Source organism: Arachis ipaensis, chromosome B05, assembly GCF_000816755.2.
Source record: "Arachis ipaensis cultivar K30076 chromosome B05, Araip1.1, whole genome shotgun sequence".
NCBI classification, from domain to species: domain Eukaryota; kingdom Viridiplantae; phylum Streptophyta; class Magnoliopsida; order Fabales; family Fabaceae; genus Arachis; species Arachis ipaensis.
In genome coordinates, this window is record NC_029789.2 from 23,985,711 (window position 1) to 23,993,216 (window position 7,506).

Genomic DNA, 7,506 nt, shown 5'->3' on the forward strand with positions numbered 1-7,506 from the left:
ATAGAACAATGAACACAAATTTCGAAAATTTAGAGGAAAATAAAAACATGCAATTGACACTAAACTTAAAATATGAAACTAAACTCAAACAGAAAAACTCAATTATCAGTTTATAAAATTTTCAAAAAATTTAAAAAGAGAAAATAAGGATTTAAAAAAAATTTCAACCAAGAACAATAATAGAAGACTCTAAACCAAAAAGAAAAAATTTTTCCTAATCTAAGCAACAAAATAAACTGTCAGTTGTCCAAAATCGAACAATCCCCGGCAACGGCGCCAAAAACTTGGCGCACGAATTGTAAATCACACTTTTCACAACTCGTACCACTGACCAGCAAGTGCACTGGGTCGTCCAAGTAATACCTTACATGAGTAAGGGTCGAATCCCATGGAGATTGTTGGTTTGAAGCAATCTATGGTTATTTTGTAATTCTTAGTCAGGATATCAATTATAATTATCAGTTTGGATTGCGAAAAATAAAAGAGCATGAATTAAATACTTGTTATGCAGTAGTGGAGAATATGTTGGAGTTTTGGAGATGCTTTGTCTTCTGAATCTCTGCTTTCTCCCTGTCTTCTTCTTCACGCATGCAAGGTTCTTCCTATGGCAAGCTGTGTGTTGGTGGATCACTGTTGTTAATGGCTACCATCCGCACGGCTAATCATCTGTCGGTTCTCACTCATGCTGGAATAGGATTCATTGATCCTTTTGCGTCTGTCACTACGCCCAACCCTTGTGAGTTTGAAGCTTGTCACAGTCATTCAATCCCTGAATCCTACTCAGAATACCACAGACAAAGTTTAGACTTTCCGGATTCTCAAGAATGCTGCCAATGGATTCTAGCTTATACCACGAAGATTTTGATTAAGGAATCCAAGAGATACTCATTCAATCGAAGGTAGAATGGAGGTGGTTGTCAGGCACGCGTTCATAGGTTGAGAATGGTGATAAGTGTCACGGATCATCACATCCATCATATTGAAGTTCAAATGAACATCTTAGATAGAAACAAGCGTGTTTGAATAGAAAACAGAAATAATTGCATTAATTCATCGAGACACAGCAGAGCTCCTCACCCCCAACAATGGAGTTTAGAGACTCATGCCGTCAAAGAGTACAAAGTTCAGATCTAAAATGTCATGAGATCCAAAATAATCATCTAAAAGTTGTTTAAATAGTAAGCTAGTAATCTAAGTTTGCAGAGAATGAGTAAATTATGATAGATAGTGTAGAAATCTACTTTTGGGGCCCACTTGGTGTGTGCTGGGGCTGAGACTTAAGCTTTACACGTGCTTAGGCTGTTTCTGGAGCTAAACGTCAGGTTGTAACCTGTTTTGGGCGTTTAACTCTAACTTGTAACCTGTTTCTGGCGTTTAACGCCAAACTGCAACATAGAACTGGCGTTGAACACCATTTTACATCATCTATCCTTGAGCAAAGTGTGGACTATTATATATTTCTGGAAAGCCCTAGATGTCTACTTTCCAACGCAATTGAGAGCGCGCCAATTGGACTTCTGTAGCTCTAAAAAATCCATTCCGAGTGCAGAGAAGTCAGAATCCAACAGCATCAGCAGTCCTTTTTCAACCTGAATTAGATTTTTGCTCAGTTCCCTCAATTTCAGCCAGAAAATACCTGAAATTACAAAAAAACACACAAACTCATAGTAAAGTCCAGAAATATAAATTTTTCCTAGAAACTAACGAAACTATACTAAAAAATAACTAAAATATACTAAAAACTACCTGAAATTAACCCCAAAAAGCGTATAAAATATCCGCTCATCAGGTTACTGCCCGACTTCCTACCGCGAGGTACAATATGAGTGGTTCTCCCTCCCATGGCCGAGTTAGGATAGGCGGTTGTCCCAGGAATCTTTTGAAATCTTGGAAGGCTTGCTCGCACTCGGTGGTCCATTCAAACTTCTTTCCCTTCTTTAGAGTGGCGTAGAAGGGGAGAGATCTTATTGCCAATCCGGCTAGAAATCTGGACAAGGCTGCCAACCTTCCATTGAGTTGTTGTACCTCTTTGACACAAGTCGGGCTCTTCATGTCTACTATGGCCCGGCATTTATCCGGATTTGCCTCGATTCTTCTTTGTGTGAACATAAAACCCAAGAATTTGCCATGTTCTACTGCGAAGGTGCATTTTGCAGGATTGAGTCGCATGCCATGCCTTCTTATAGTGTCGAATACTTGGGTCAGGTCGGACAATAGCGTCTCTTCACTTTCTGTCTTTATTAACATGTCGTCAACATAGACTTCCATGATTTTTCCGATTTGATCCGTAAAGACCTTATTCATTAATCTCTGATAAGTAGCGCCCGCATTTTTAAGACCAAAGGGCATGATGATGTAGCAATAGTTTGCTTTTGGGGTTAAGAATGAAGTTTTTTCTTAGTCGAGTGGATGCATTGGGATTTTATTGTATCCCGAATATGCATCCATAAACGAGAGGTATTTATATCCAGAGGAGGCATTTACCAGAGCTTCGATACTTGGAAGTGGATAAGGATCTTTTGGGCAAGCTTTGTTGAGATCAGTGTAGTCGGTGCACATCCGCCACTTCCCATTTGCTTTTTTCACCAAGACGACGTTGGCTAGCCATAGTGGGTACTTGACTTCTCTTATGAATCCTGCCTCCAGTAGAGTTTGTACCTACTCTTTCACAGCTTGGGATCGTTCTGGCCCGAGCTTTCTACGTCTCTGTTGTACAGGCCGAGATCCTGGGTAGACTGCTAGCTTGTGGCACATTAATTTGGGGTCTATGCCTGGCATGTCTGCAACCTTCCATGCGAAGAGGTCGACGTTATCTCGTAAGAACTGTACGAGTGAATCTTTTATGTCTCCTTATTAGTTGTTTTGTCTGGGATGTCTCCGATCTGGATTTTTTCTACTTCACCTTCGGGTTGTGGGCGGAGTTCTTCCTGCCTCTAAACTCCACCAAGTTCGATTGTGTGGAATTCTTCACCTCTGCCTCAAAGGTTTAGACTTTCATTGTAGCAATGGCGTGCCGTCTTCTGATCTGCTTTTATTGTAGCTATCCCTTCTGTTGTTGGGAACTTCATGCATAGATGTGGAATCGAGACTATTGCGCCGAGCTGATTCAATGTTGTCCGACCTATTAAGACGTTGTAGGCTGAACTCACGTCGACCACGATGTAGTCTATTTTGAGTGTTCTTGACTGGTTTCCTTTTCTGAAGGTCGTGTGTAGTGAGATGTATCCAAGTGGTTGCACTGGGGTGTCTCCCAGTCCGAACAGGCTGTGCGAATATGCTCTGAGTTCTTTTTCTTCCAGGCCGAGCTTATCGAAGGCAGTTTTGAACAAGATGTCGGCGGAGCTTCCTTGGTCTATCAGTGTGCGGTGGAGATTTGTATTTGCCAATATGATAGTGATGACCATAGGATCGTCGTGTCCTGAGATGATGCCGGATGCGTCCTCTTTGGTAAAAGTAATTGTGGGGATGTTGGGCGTTTCCTCCCTTCCTTCGACATGATATACTTCTTTAAGATATCTTTTGCGAGATGATTTGGAGATCCCTCCTCCCGCAAATCCTCCGTGTATCATGTGGACGTGTCTTTTGGGCGTACGAGGTGGTCGTTCAGCCCATCCGACATCTTTGTCTCTTCTTCTTTTTCTGGGATCGTCTGCTCGGCTCGCCAAATACCGATCTAATTTTCCCTCTCTTACGAGTTTTTCTATGATATTTTTTAGGTCAAAACATTCATTGGAAGAATGTCCATAGATTCGATGATATTCACAATATTCAGCCCGGTTTCCTCCTCCTTTTTTGATTTTGAGTGGTCGAGCTGGAGGTATCTTTTCAGTATGGCATACTTCTCTGTAGACATCCACAAGGGATACCCGAAGAGGGGTATAATTGTGGTATTTTTTTATCTTTTCCCTGACCTGATTTTTCTTGGATTCTTTGTCCTTATCTTGGGAAGAGTAGGAGAATCCGGATTTTGAGGTCTCTCCTAGTCGAGAGTTTTCCTCCATGTTGATATACTTCTCTGCTCGTTCTTGTACCTCATTCAGAGATGTGGGATGCTTTTTCGATATGGAGTGGCTAAAAGGCCCTTCTTGCAAGCCATTGATGAGGCCCATGATGGCCGCTTCTGTGGGTAGACTTTGTATATCTAGACATGCCTTGTTGAATCTTTCCATGTAGCTGCGGAGACTTTCCCGATCTCCTTGTTTGATTCCTAATAGACTTGGGGCATGCTTGGTTTTTTCTTTCTGGATAGAGAATCTAGCTAGAAACTTTTTTGCCAAGTCATCGAAGCTTGAGATGGACCTGGGGGGTAGATTGTCGAACCACTTAATCGCCGTTTTGGTTAAGGTAGTCGGAAAGGCTTTGCAGCGGACTGCGTCCGAGGCATCGGTGAGGTACATTCGACTCCTGAAGTTACTGAGATGATGGCTGAGATCTGCCGTGCCATTGTACAAAGTCATATCCGGGAGTTTAAAGTCCTTAGGGATTTTGGTTTTCATGATCTCCCTAGTAAATGGATCCTGATCCTTGCGAGAGCTGTCCTCATGAGTGGATCGAGTAGCTTTGGCTTTGAGATCGGCTTCGAGTCTTAGAAGTTTGTCCTCCAATTCGCGGCGTCGCCGTATCTCCCTTTGTAGGTCTTTCCCAGCTTCTCGCTGATGTTGGGCTTCTTTCTCAAGTTGCTTTAAACGATCTTGAAGTATCTCAAGAGCTCCCGGGTTTGGTGAGTTTTTGTCTCCGTCAGGTTGCGGGATATCTTTTGGTGTAGTGTCTGTATTTTTGTGTGGCGTTCTATCTTCTAGATTCGAATCGTGGTCGTTGTCATGGTCGTCCACCATGGTGGTGGGATGACTTCCAGATTCCCCGGCAACGGCGCCAATGTTCCGAGGGTTACCTGAAACTATAGGTCGATCTCGGACGAGATCTTCTGTACTGATCGGCGATGACGTGTCCGGCGTGTGGATGGCCGGAGCGGTCGTATCCGACTTATTGGGCTGGCAATGCTGCTGATCCTTTGTCACCGGAGGGTGGTGGTACCTGCAAGGGACTCCGATGCTTAAGTTAGCAAGGGTATTAAGCAGGTTTTTAGTAGAATCAGAGTATGAGTTATACCTGGGTGCTCCAATGTATTTATAATGGTGTGGAGTGACCTTTTTAGATAAGATAAGTTAGTTATCTTATCTTATCTTATCTCATCTTTGGGTGAGGTCAGCTTATCTTCAAGGGAACTGTCCTTATCTCTATAGGCTTGGGTTGCCTGTGGATTCGGGTCGTGTTCCTCTATTTGGGCCCTTTATTGAGCTTTTCTGGCAACTTGGCCGAGCTCTTTGAGAAGAGATCGGATAGTATGACCTGAAGAGGTCGGTCGCTTTGTCGCTAAACATCCCGGGTCGTACAGCTCGACCCAGGGTATGAACAATACCTTAGTAGAATCCAGCTCGGGGTATCAATACTTGTCGTTCATGGATGCGTGCTCGGGATATTATCAAATTCTGATGTACAAGCCGGATCAAGAAAAGACATCTTTCATCATGCCAAGAGCAAACTATTGCTATGTGGTCATGCCTTTTGGGTTGAAAAATGCAGGAGCCATATATTAAAGGCTGATAAATAAGGTGTTCGCACCTCACCTTGGGAATCAAATGGAAGTCAACGTAGACAACATGCTAGTAAAAACCAAGAATGAGGCCGACCTCTCGCAAGTCTTCAACACCATTAGGATGCATGGGATGAGATTGAATCCCACGACATGCACCTTCACGGTAGAAGCAAGAAAATTTCTAGGATATATGCTTACACAAAGGGGATTGAAGCCAACCCCGACAAGTGCAGAGCAGTCCTAGAAATGAAAACCCGACTTGCTTAAGGGAGGTCCAACAGTTAAATGGCCGACTTGCAGCTCTCTCCAGGTTCTTGGCAGGATCAGCATTAAGATCCCTACCCCTTTTTTCTCTACTAAGAAAAGGATGCCAGTTCGAATGGACTCCTGAATCCGAAGAAGCATTCCAGGAGTTCAAAAGGTTTTTAAGCCAACCTCCCATTCTAACCCGACCCAAAGTTGGGGAAGAACTCGTCCTGTATTTGTCCGTATCCGACAAAGCTGTGGCATCAGCTCTAATACAGGAAGACAAGGTCGGGCAGCATCCTGTATACTTCACCAGCAAAGTTCTACAAGGCCCTGAATTAAGGTATCAAAAACTAGAAAAGTTTGCATATGCCTTAATAGTAGCCTCTCGAAGGTTACGGCCTTACTTTCAAGCACACACGATAAAAGTTCGAACGAACCAGCCCATGAAGCAAATCCTTTAGAAAACGGACATTGCGGGCAGAATGGTTCAATGGGCCATAGAGTTATCCAAATTCGACCTCAAGTACGAAATTCAGACGGCAATCAAAGCCCAATGCCTCACCGACTTCGTGGCAGAATATGCAGGGGATCAAGAGGAAGCTTCCACTACATAGGAGCTATATGTGGATGGATCCTCCAACGAAGTTGAAAGTGGTGCAGGCATAATACTAGTCAGCCAAGAGGGAACGCAAGTAGAAGTCTCCCTCAAATTTGAATTTCCAGCTTCTAACAATCAGGCAGAATATGAAGCCTTGATTGCAGGATTAAAGCTGGCAGAAGAAGTCGGTGCAACCAAAGTAGTCGTCTTCAGTGACTCTCAAGTGGTGACCTCCCAAATAAAAGGAGAGTATTGGTGCACAAAATTGTGATGTCCAGGCTCGAACAATCCCTGACAACGTGAGCAACTTGGTACGCGTAATCGTGATTATACTTTAATTATGTAAAATTCATGGCTCTTTCTTTCCCTGGCAATGGCGCCAAGAACATGGTGCCAATACCATGGTTCACAACTTCGATACAACTAACCAGCAAGTGCACTGGGTCGTCCAAGTAATACCTTACGTGAGTAAGGGTCGAATCCCACGGAGATTGTCGGTATGAAGCAAGCTATGGTCACCTTGCAAATCTCAGTTAGGCGGATATAAATTGATAATGGTGTTTTCGAATAATAAATAATAGAATAGGGATAGAGGTACTTATGTAAATCATTGGTAGGAATTTCAGATAAGCGAATGGAGATGCTTTTCGTTCCTCTGAACCTCTGCTTTCCTGCTATCTTCATCCAATCAGTCTTACTCCTTTCCATGGCTGGCTTTATGCAAGGGCATCACCGTTGTCAATGGCTACATCCCCTCCTCTCAGTGAAAAATATGCTCACATGATCTGTCATAGCACGGCTAATCATCTGTCGATTCTCGATCATGCTGGAATAGGATTCACCCTCCTTTTGCGTCTGTCACTAACGCCCAGCACTCGCGAGTTTGAAGCTCGTCACAGTCATTCAATCATTGAATCCTACCCGGAATACCACAGACAAGGTTTAGCCTTTCCGGATTCTCTTGAATGCCGCCATCATTCCAGCTTACGCCACGAAGATTCTGGTTAGGAGATCCAAGAGATACTCATTCTAGCTTAATTCATGTAGAACAGAAGTGTTTGTC